This window comes from Euprymna scolopes, chromosome 44, assembly GCF_053919585.1.
Source record: "Euprymna scolopes isolate OS-2025 chromosome 44, ASM5391958v1, whole genome shotgun sequence".
In the NCBI taxonomy this organism is placed as follows: domain Eukaryota; kingdom Metazoa; phylum Mollusca; class Cephalopoda; order Sepiida; family Sepiolidae; genus Euprymna; species Euprymna scolopes.
Genome location: NC_136525.1, coordinates 54,379,621 through 54,392,163, shown reverse-complemented (window position 1 = coordinate 54,392,163; position 12,543 = coordinate 54,379,621). Strand labels below are relative to the sequence as shown.

Below are 12,543 nucleotides of genomic sequence, written 5' to 3'. Positions count from 1 at the left end.
CCATGAAAGTATTAATTTATATGGATGCATTTTTATTATTTTTATATAGACATATTACTATTATTAATGGAAATATTGTCTGTGAATTATTATTATATTGTTAGGGTTTGTATTACTGTACACATAGATTCGAAAAAGCTGTCAAAAAACAAATATATAACAAATAAATGTTATCAAAGGCAAGATAAGTTACTTTTCTACCAAACTAGATATATTTTTTGTGTTTTTATTCAATGTAACATGTTTATTCAGCTCGAAAAACATGCAGTGTTTACCGATGTCTTGGAAAATTCAAAATAGCGCCCTACTCTCTCTTTAACACGGTAAGTTTGGGAAAAGGTGTTATAAATAATAAACTATACAAAATACTATTAAAAAACCATCAAATATATGTCAACTTATGTCATGGTAACATATATTGAGCGAATTTCTAACAGTATTTTGTCTAGTTCATTATTTATAATACCTTTTCCCAAACTTACCGTGTTAAAGAGACAGTCGGGCGCCATTTTGAATTTTCCAATACATCGGTAAACACTTTATGCTTTTCGAGCTGAATAAACATGTTACATTGAATAAAAACACGAAAAATATATCCAGTTTGATAGAAAAATAACTTATCTGGCCTTTGATAACATTTATTTGTTATATATTTTTTTTTTTGACAGCTTTTTCGAATCTATGTGTACAGTAATACAAACCCTATTGTTATTATTAATATTATTAATTTTCTATACAAATATTATGTAGTATTTTTATATATAAACTAGCAGTTCCGCCCGGCTTTGCTCGAGCCCTATGTACTGTTAATAACTTTTTGTGCATATGTATTAAAAATTTTGAATTGTGTACAGGTAGTATACATCTAAAATTTCAAGTGTTTAGGCCTAAAATTGGCGGAGGAGTTTGGTAGAGTCTGCAAAGGTCAACTCTTTCAACTTTGACCTTTTGGCAGCCAAATTTTCACTCCAAAACTGATTAAAAAGCTAGCTGTATGTCTGAATACCCTTTATGTAAAATTTCAAATGTTTAGACGAAAAAATTGGCTGAAAAGTTAGGTAGAGATCGCAAAGGTCAAATGTTTTGAACTTTGACCTTTTGTAAAGGTCAAATGTTTTGAACTTTGACCCCTTGGCAGCCAAATTTACGGCCAAAAACTGATTAAAAAAACTGATTGATTGCACTATGTCTGAATACCCTTTATGTAAAATTTCAAATGCTTAGACCAAAAATTGGATGAGTAATTTGTGTATTGCAGAGGTCAATTTTCTTTTTTAAAACTTGACCCCCTAACATTTATTGTTTTGGGCTCAAATCAAATTAAAACGTTTGATCCATGTCCAAGTAACCTACATCTAAAATTTCAAGTGTTTAGACCAAAAATTGGCCGGGGAATTTGGTATAGTTTTCAAAGGTCAAATCATTGAACTTTGACCCCCTTGACCGCCAAATTTCTGGCCAAAAACCGATCAAAAAGATTTTCCCAAGTCTCAATACCCCTTATGTCAAATCTCGAGTCTGTAGACTGAATATTGACAGAGTAGTTTGATAGGGAAATATACACACACAGACACACAATTTCGCTTTTATATATATACTAGCAGTTCAGCCTGGCTTTGCTCGGGCCCTATATACTGTTCATAACTTGCTCTACGTGTGAATACACTTTATGTAAGATTTCAAATGTTTAGACCAAAAATTGTCTTGAGTAATTTCGTAGACTGCAGAGGTAAATGTTTTATAACTTGGACCCCAATTTTAATCCCTAAACATTTATTATTTTGGTCTCGAATCAAAATAAAAAGTTTTACCCATGTCCAAGTTACCTACATCTAAAATTTCAAGTTTCAGACCCAAAATTGGCAGAGAAATTTGGTAGAATCTGCAAAGGTCAACTCTTTCAATTTTGACCTTTTTGGAAGCCAAATTTTCGCCCCCAAACCGATTAAAATGCTTGCCGCATGTCTGAATACCCGTTATGTATAAATTTTAAATGTTTAGACCCAAAATTGGCTGAGTAGTTTGCTAGACTTTGCAAAGGTTAAATCTTTTGAACTTTGGCCCCTTGGCAGCTCAAATTTTCAACCTAAATCGATTAAAAAGCTTGCCCTATCTCTGAATACCCTTTATGTAAAATTTCAAATGTTTAGACCAAAAATTGGCTGATAATTTGGTAGAGACCGCAGAGTTCAATGTTTTTTAACTTTGACCCCAATTTTAACCCCTTAACATTTATTTTTTGGGGCTCAAATCAAATTAAAATGTTTGCTCCATGTCCAAGTAACCTACATTTAAAATTTCAAGTGTTTAGACCTAAAATTGGCAGAGGAGTTTGGTAGAGTTTTCAAAGGTCAAATCTTTAAACTTTGACCCCTTGAGAGCCAAATTTCTGGCCGAAAACGGATTAAAAAGATTTTCCCAAATCTCAATACCCCTTATGTCAAATCTCGAGTCTCTAGATCGAAAATTGACAGAGTTATTTGTTAGGGAAATGCATACACACACATACACACACACACACACATTTCCACTTTTCTAGATATATAGATTATATAATATTGTTGGAGATTGTACAGTGAAACCAACTAACCAAAAAATAGGGTAACAAAAAATCAACTATACAATAAATAAATGTTACCATAGTTAGTAACAGATACTACACTTTGAATTATTTGTTTGCAGAAAATAATTTGCATTTAATAAAAATTAAGCACAAGGCTATCACATGTGGGAAATTGGTCGAAGGTGATGCTTGGTCAATAATGATAAAAATTCCTTTATCTTAACTGGGATCATCTCAGTCACCACAATACCACATTTACTTGAGTGGCCGTCCTATTTAAGATGTCACTAAATTTGTTGAAAATTTTGTTTTTCGTGAATACGAGGTCCCTTCCATAAGTTTCTAGACTTTTTTTCGTATGGACACTTTTATTGATAGTATGCATATGAAACTTTAGTCCCCTTCGAAGTAATCTCCTCCGGCTGCTATGCACTTGTTGTACCGTTCCAGTAATTTCTGGAAGGCTCCATGGAAGTCCTCTTGTATGACTATGTCAATGACCCTCGTCACAGCCTCTTTTATCTCCTCAGTTGTCTCATAACGACAACCTCTAAGGTTTTTCTTGAGCTTAGGGAATAACCAAAAGTCACGGGGAGCAAGGTTTGGACTATAGGGAGGGTGGGGAACTGTCTTAATGCCCAACGTCTTTCTTTCTGATCTTCTCTGAGCACCCTTGGGACAAACTTTGCGCAAATCTTCCACATCTTCAGTTTCTAGCGAATAATTGTATGTACAGTTTGTTGTGGTGTGGTGGATGTATTATACAAATCCCCAAGTCGTACAAAATAGGAAAAATGAATTGTTTTGAGGAAGGAACGAACAACGCGTTAAATTGAAATAAACGAACTAGGATTTATTTCGTGAAGAAACAAATGAAAGAAAAGGGTACAGCACGTGTTTAGTTTGCCGTGCATCTCTCGCTGTTAACTGGTGAGAAGGAAAGTCTATTGTTGCAGAGAGAGAGAAAGTCAATCCAGGCCATGGAGATAGAAAGCGTGTAAGGTGTACGTACTGTCTGTTGACTCTTGCCCCTCACACATAGTAGCAGGTGACGTGAGGCGCGCCCCAAAAGGAGCCGGTTGATCCGTTGACCTCTCAGGTCGGAAGCCGAATTGAAAAGAGAGAAACAGCTTATTCTCTTGCTTTTATAGTTGTTTCCGGTGGTCTTTTGTGCATGTGTGGATTTCCTTTAAAGGGGAAGTGACGTTGCCCATGTGTGCGTACATGTGTGTGTATGCACGTGAATGTGAGTGTATGTATGCGAACGTGAAATTATCTACGTGTGTGTACATGTTAATGTGCGCGTATGTGTATGACAAGAAAAATGGCTTGAGATGTGAACGCATGTATCTGTGCGAGAGTACGAAAGGCTCGAACAAGTTCCCACACTGACATCAAACTGTGCACTTATTGCCTCTATAGACACACGACGGTCCTTATCCATGAAATTCTTTATTTGGCCAATCAACTCTGGTGTTCTGATTTCTTTACACCTCCCACACCTATCATCATCCCTCACAGACTCCCTGCCTTCCTTGAATCTTTTATGCCACTCAAAAACTGATGCTCGGTCCATGCAAGATGGTCCAAAAGCAGTCTAAAGCATTCCATACGTTTCTGTAGCAATTTTTCCAAGTTTAAAACATAATTTCATTGCATATCGTTCTTCTAAAGTGTCCTCACGTCCAGATTGCATTTTTTAAATTCACCAGCTGTGACGATCAGGCTTTAGTAGGGTGTATTCCAATTCCTGCTGTAGCTGTTCATTTGAACCTGAAATCATAAAAATTGGTCTGTTATCTTCTAAGATGCTTAACAATAACATACTGAATTTTTAAGAGACTACAAAAATATTAAATGCCTGTACAAAAAAAGTCTGAAAACGTCAAGGCACTTTGTATATTTTATATGGATGAATTTCATTGGAATAAAATGGGGGAAGGAAAAAAAAATTAGTTAGTAAAACCTGACTAACCATTTTTCAATAATAGTGATAACGAATGTTCCACACTTTAATAATCTTTTTTGGTACGTTTAGAATCGAAAAGAGGCAGGTCTATCTCTAAATGGTAGTGGGATTTATAGGGGAGAAAATAAACAGGAGTTTGATGAGTAGTATTAAACCTAGGTATCACGTGATGATTAAAACAACTTATTTTTACTTATGTAGACTAAATCAATAAAAAAAAAAAACATGAGAAATAAACAACTTTTAAACAATTTTTACTTGTGCCACTTGCTTTCTTCACATGGCAGGTGCTCGTCTGAGCTCCAATCCCTCGTTCCCCCTCGCCAATCTTTCACGAGAAACACCCGTCTGGCTGAAATAATAATATGTCAATAATTTTCCCCACTCTTTATCTGTGCCTAAATCCAAACGTAGATTCCATGAGTAAAGCTTCTTTCTTAGAACTGCATGCCAGTGGAACTCTCTGCCGCTTGCCTGTTTCCCACCTTACTACACCTTGGACGTTTTCAAGTCCAATATAAACAAACTCCTGACAAACCGCCCCGTTAAATAAGACACTCTATCAAAACCCTCAGTATAATGATTACTACAATACTATCTCATTGATTACTGTACATGCAATAACCCTTATCCCTGAGTGGCCTTCGGGCTTTGATAAGTGGTGACCCCCATGTAAAAAAAAACAAAAAAACAAAAAAAAAACAAAGATACAGACTAAACAGATTCACTGAAGTCCCATCGATTCGTTTTGTTTGACTTATTTTTGGGTTTTGATCGCAAGGTCAAGGTTTCTACTTGGTCTACAAAATGGCAACTGGTAGCCATCCTGATTTTTTATTCATTGAATGTTGACACATTTTAATCGAGTTTCGATGAGTAAAATAAATTACATTTTTACACGAAATGACTCTTCATCTAAAAATATTAAAGATAAGAAACATTTTTTTTCTCATATCATCCGAAAACCCTATTTAGTGACTACCACCAAGTTTGACAATGATGATGATTTTAACACGATGGCAGAATTAATACCATTTGTACCCCCCTCGACGTAAATACCCCTGACAAACAAGCAGCTAAATCCCACCCCTACACAGTAGAGATCCCTATGTGTAAGAAAGCCTTTTACTCCAATAGTTTCTTCCCTAGAACTTCTAGACTTTGGAACTCCCTTCTGGGATTCTGGTTTCCCAACTGTACTGACATGCAGAAGTTCAAGTGTAATGTAAACAGACATCTTGCTGCTCATCCCCCTTCATAATATCCCTGCAACTTATGTCCCCTATAGTAGCTCGCTACTTCAAAGTGGCACTGTGCCTTGTTCGGGGGGGGGGGGAATTGAATTAAAAAAATAAATAAAATTGTAACAAAAACAAAAAAAATCAATCAATTGAAAACATTGTCTGTTTCAGAGAAACAATTCGAACATCTGTTACAAGAAAAAAAAATGTCATATTATTTCACATGGAAAAAAAAAAAAAACACCAAACAAACAAATAAACAGGTAAATAGTTTTTAATTATGACTAAAAAAAAAAGTTAACAGATGTGAAGGAATTCATGATTGTATCGGGTCGGGTCGGAATTAATATCAATAAATTCCTGCTGAACTACTCCAAACATCGCACAACACTTCCGCTTTTGAATTATCGACATTATAATTCTCTTAATCTGTCTGTCTGACACTCGGACTTCGGACTTCGTTGGGGGACTAAGGTAGCATGCACGTGGCAAAAAAAAAAAAAAAAAAAAAAAAAAAGATAAAATTCAGGATCAGCTTGTAGGCCCCCAACTTCTGTTAATAAAGGAGCAGGTAAAGAGAAAACGGAACGAATATGCTAGACACAACACAAAAACATAAAATGAATAAATATATATATACTAGCGGTGGGAGGGGCTTTAGCCGGGCCTAAAATACGCTTAAATATGATATTTTAATTTGTCCAGATTTTGTATATATTATTATAGAGTCGTGATTTCAAAAGTTAAAAAAAAAAAAAAAATATTTAGGTGCCATCAGCTAGAATCAAAACCGAAACTGTAACATTCAAAGCTGGTGACGTTACCACTGTACCAAGGTGACAAGCATGAAAACTGATTAAAAATAAACTAAGATGAATGAACAAAATGTTTAACGATTTTTTTTTTTTTCAACTTAGACCCCTTAAAAACAATTTTTACTAAAGACCCGCAAAAGAATGGTCCATAAAAAATCCAATCATTTGAGGCCCCTGGCGCCGCTCTGTGACTTTTAGTTTCGGAGGAGATAGAGTTTGAAAATATGGAGATACAGACAACTAGACCAACAGACATATAGCAGTTTATATATATATATATTCAGCAAAAATGGTAATTAATAAAAACCTGAAGAGAGTACTCAATACTATTGTAGAGCAAATATATATATATATATATATATATTATTTTCCACCAGACTATCCATTCATGTGTAATCACCTTTTCCTTCACTAGATTCCCTCTGCTTCACTTTTTTTTGTTTTCAAGTAAGATCTTGACTTACTTGTTGTTTCATCAAATACTTCTGCATGCAAAATCCGATCCCGCATTTTGCTAATTCCTACCCTCTGATGAGAAGGAAAGTATTTCTTCGAAACTCCGCGGATTAAGGACTATCCATTTATCTAGTGTTTCCTTTTCAGATTGAATATGTTTTTAACTCATTTCAAAGTGTTTTTTAACATGTTTTATTAACTGTTTGCTTATATATATATTTTGTTACCGTTTTCTGTAAAGTCTGATTAAGTTATCGGATCATTGATACGATTCGGTAATCGAAACGTGTAACTAAGCAGATAAAATGCTAATATATATATATATAACTACTTCATTTACTCACATAAATTTATTATACGAAAGTATAGATTTATGCGTAAACTTTAAGTATTTACTTCAAAAGTGCTCAATACGTAGGTAGAGCTAGTTAGTAATTTATATAAATTACTATATATATATATATATATATATATATATATATATATATCTATATATCTATAAAAGTGAACGTGTCTGTCTGTCTGTCTGTCTGTCTGTGTACATTTCCCTACGCAATAACTCTGTCAATTTTTAGTCTATAGACTCGAAATTTGAAATACCGGGTACTGAGATTTGGGAAAATCGATGTGACGGGTGTCAGCCAGAAATTTGGCTGTTAAGGGGTCAAATTTCAACGATTTGACCTTTAAGAACTCTACCAAACTCCTCCGACAATTTTGGGTCTAGACACTTGAAATTTTAGATATAGGTTCCTTGAACATGGATCTAACTTAATAAAGTGATTTGAGCCCGAAACAATAAATTTTAAGGGGTCATAATAGGGGTCAAAGTTTTAAAAAATTGACCATTTTTTTTGTTTTTTTGCTTTTTTTGCACAGCATACACCTCCAAACACCCGAGCAACGCCGGGAACCCCTGCTAGTATATATATATATATATTAGTGATGGGACGATTCCAATATTTTTTCCCGATTCCGATACACTTACAGATTCTAATTTCGATTCTTTATAAATCTCTAAATATTTAGCTATAAAGTTGTTATTTTGTCAGGATTACAGTAAAAACACTTATTAAATGTGCGTATATTTTCTTGATACGTATAAAAAAAAACACCTGTGGAGGTGATTTATAGCTTTTAGTGTTACTTTAAAATTAATAAATATTTATTATTTTATTATTAATACCAGCAGTGGAAGATTTTGTTTCAAACAAAATCAAATAAAAAAAAAAAACATAAATAAAGGAATTGTTTTTGGCATTGGAAAACAGGTACACATTATACCGATTCTGATACCACCAAAAGTTCCGATTTTTCCGGTTCTCGATTCCGATTGATCGTCCCAATACTAATATATATATATAATTAGCATCACTAGTGTCAATGCATATTTATCTATGAGGGATGACCGTTTCCTACACTGTGTCGTCCATCTGTTTCCCATTGCAATAAACTCTGAGATCATCGATTGAACTCTTCTATCTATAGAGTGGGCCAAAATAAGGGTCCTATTTTTAAAAATTCATAAATTCATGTAAGTTTTAAGTGTTTTTCGGCCAAAATTTTTTTTGTTTATTTCAAAAAAATCTCGGAAGGGTCAGTCTACACACACATAAAGTTTGGTGAGTTTAACTTTTATTTTGTAGAAGTTATTAAAATTTAAAGATAGGACCCTTATTTTGGCCCACCCTGTATATTAGTTGTCTTATCCTATTGTGGTCTGTACCCACGCTCTTGGCTGTACATCTCCTGTCAAAGTACATCTCTTTCTAACAGAAAAACTCTATAAATCTGTTGATCAGCCTTCAGACTTCTAAACTATCTGTACGCCTCTGGAACCATCTCATAACTTAAGATTGTGGACATGATAATATTATAGTCAGCACAATCTGCCGCCAATAAAGAACTGCACGCCTGTGGAACTCTCTTCCGTTTTCCAGCTTTCCAACTGACTATGATATGGTCGTCTTCAAGTCCAACGTAAACAAGTTCTAGATGAGCTGTCCCCTTAAGTAATCCAATCCAACAAATTTCCACTACTAGGTTACGACTACATTTTCTCGTTAACTACCATACACTCATTAATCCTTATCCTCGAGTGGCCTCCTGGCCTTGATAAGTGGTGATTCCTTAGTATTAAAAAAAAAAAAAGAAAAAAAAAAAGACGCATATATTTTCTTTTTAGCACTGCTTGTAAAATTAAGGTTCAGATCTCAAGTGGCTACTCCAAGATCAAAGTGTAGTATCTGTACTCCAAAGTGATGGAAACATTTGTCCACATCCGGCTCATTAAACGCTGGCACGAGTCTGACCTGCTTTCCATTTCGTCTCTCCTTAAATAGCAGTCTCTCAATTTCATTTTCTCTGAGTCTCTCTTGTTCCACTTTTCTAACTCTAGTCTAGCCTTTTCTGTTTCTATTCCCGTCGATCTTAGCTCTCTCACGTGACGTCAGAAGCAGAGATGTATCATTGATTCCTGGTAAAAGTGCATTGAGAATGGCGGTGACTATGTAGAAAAAAAATTCTGAAGCACAAAAGGTCGCTCGTTTTAATGGTACCGCTCCTGTCATCATAGCTCTTCAACTTTTTTAGCTAAAAAGAATAGGAGGTTTTACATTTGGAACTACCCTGGTATGACAAAGTGCACTGTGGATGCCCGTGCACAGATATTATTCATCGCTGGCAAAAGTACATTGAGAATGGTGGTGACCATATAGACTCGTTTTAACGGTATCACACTAGTTTTCATAGCTTATCAATTTTTTGAATAAGAAAAATAGGAGGCTTTACTTTTGGAATGACACTCGTACAGGCTAAATGTCTATATTTTCTTTTTTCTGTGAAATCCGGGCGAGTCTGACACAAGGTCATCCAGCATCTTCTTCAAAGGTATCGTTATCAACCATGTGCTCTGCAACTACATTCGCTAGTTGAGGTTTTATCTCTAATAGTTTCACTATCCCAATTATATTTTTTTTTCAATTAAGTGCGTCTACTACAGACAGCTTTCTGTTGGAAGAGGTGTATTTATAACAGTAACAAGCCAAGCATGCGGGGGGGCCCCCTCCAGCATCATCTTCATCATCATCATTTTCATTATCATTATCTTCATAATCATCATCATCTTAATCTTCGGCCCTGTCGGTGGGGCATTAGAATATGCCAACTGCCCCTTGCAGAGGGTAAAAGTCCCTCAATGGGGGTCCTGGATATGACCTTAAACTATATCCAGTGGTGAGGCCCCAGCTTGTGGGCTTTGGGGAGTGTGGACCCACCCTTTAATTGCCATTGCTCCCAGGTCCACTCTGACCCGGAGTGGTAGTACCTGTTAGGGTCCCAACTATGGGTTAAATAGAAACCGACGTGAAAACAACAAATATATTCTATTAAAAAAAATTTTTCTTCCAAATCTTTGGATTCGGCATTAAATAACCCGAAAAGGGTTGATATGCTGTAAAACAAAAACAACCAACCAACCAATCTTAATCTTCATAATCATCATCATCATCTTCATTCTCATCTTTATCATCATCTTCATTGTAATAATCATCATCTCCATCATCATCATCATCTTCATCTTCATAATTATCATCATTATCATGTTCATCATCATCATCATTATAGTGAAATGTAACATGCGTAATCCAATTATTTACTTTCACCATGACTAATGTTTCTGCAAAATTTAAAAAAATATCCAAGGCATGGTTATTGAGAAAAGAGCAGACAAATGATTTGGGGGCAATTTAACCCCTTATAATGGGCCCTAGGGTCACAACCAGAATTATCCTGGAAAATCTGTTCTAGCAAAAATTTACTTTCACCATGACTAATGTTTGCGCAAAATTCCAAAAAAAATCAAGGAGCGAGAAAAGTGCAAACAAATGAACAGACAAACGATTTGGGGGGCAATTTTACTGGTATAATGGTTTTGCAGAAAATCTGTTCTAGCAAAAATTTACTTACACCATGATTAATGTTTGTGCAAAATTTTTTAAAAAATCCAAGACTTGGTTATTGAGAAAAGTATGAAAAGGAGTGAAGTACCAGGTTCAATTCCGCCTTTGTCGGGGGACCAATAACATCGTACCATATCATAACAATGAAGTATATTATCTGGTTATTAGTATAGAGTAATCCGAGAGTGCTCAATTTCTTAGATAGAGCAAGTGTGTTTAAACACAGCATTGTCTGGGGGAAAGACTTTTTTTGTTTTTTGTGTTTGTTATTATGTTGTATGATGATTGCATAATTCACGTTTGACACACCGCTTCTCATCATATCATTAAAGTTAAGCAACGATGAGTTTGGCCAGTACCAGATGGGTGACCATTTGGGACTTCCAGGTTCTGTATGTGCTCTCTGCTTATCTCGGCATTGTTTCCAGTCGTCCTGGACTTCTCCTTGCCACTGGACTCGAGCAGTGACGATTCAGGAGTGATGTGGTTAGGGATTGCGCAACCCTTGCCTCACAATTGCATGCGTGGCTGCCCTTACAGGAGGTATCCTTTGTCTTTCGAGACTGAACGGAGGCTTCGATGATGATTGCTACTTCTTGACAGAAGCTTGCCATCTCTTCAGATTAATGTAGAACGTCCATGCGCACATAGATGGCTCTTCGAACCAGCTATACTCTTGCAAAATCGTTCAAAGAGATGACAGGGGAACTTGCCGGTATTGTGGTAGGACTTCATTATGCACTTTTGAGAGCCTTGCAAAACACTTGCTGAATTAGAGACGTAACCAGAGATATTACCGCAAGAAAAATAGATGCTTCTTTACAATAGCGCATCGTCCTCGCCATTATATGAACCTCATATGTCTGTTTAAATGTATGTTTGCATGTTTGTCTACAAACTTTTGACAGAGGCGACGGATTTTCACAAGATCAGTATCGTTTTGAAGCTCGACCCTTCGGACGACATATCGAAAAATTGGCTAAAAACATTAAAAAAAATTAATTTCAAATGGCACCCCCTCTTTTCGATTGACTAGCCTTAATTTAAACCTTCGTCACTTTCGGTTTTGTGATTTCACGTTCTTTACCTCCTTCACGGTACGAATTAGAGCCTGCCTACTTACTATCACAATTTTTTTTTTTGCTCAACACACACCTCAAACACCCGGCAAAACCGGGCACCCAAGCTAATCTAATATATAAATTTCACTTGTCTGTTTGTATGTATGCATGTTTGTATGTCTGCCTAAAACTTTCACCCTCAACTGGGCACTTTTTTACGGGGGGGGGTTGCTTTTTTTCACTGATATTTTCAAAAGTCATCCCTTCTTTTCGATTGACTAGCCTTAATTTAATTAAACCTTCACCACTTCCGGTTTGGTGATGGATGCAACGGCAAAGATTTTTTTTTTTTTTTTTTTTTTTTTTTTTTTTTTTTTGCTCAACACACACCTCCGGGCACCCAGGCTAGTAAAAAAATATTTGAACCCAAATCTTTCAGAAAAAAAAGGCCACATTGCCAAATTTTCAAAAACAAAAAA

General features: G+C 35.6%; 1 protein-coding gene across 2 annotated transcripts in view; it reads left to right on the top strand.

Annotated features, from left to right (window-relative positions):
* LOC145268845 (uncharacterized) overlaps positions 1-12,543 on the top strand; it is a 202,809-nt gene that overhangs the window by 55,570 nt on the left and 134,696 nt on the right. The window lies entirely within an intron of this gene.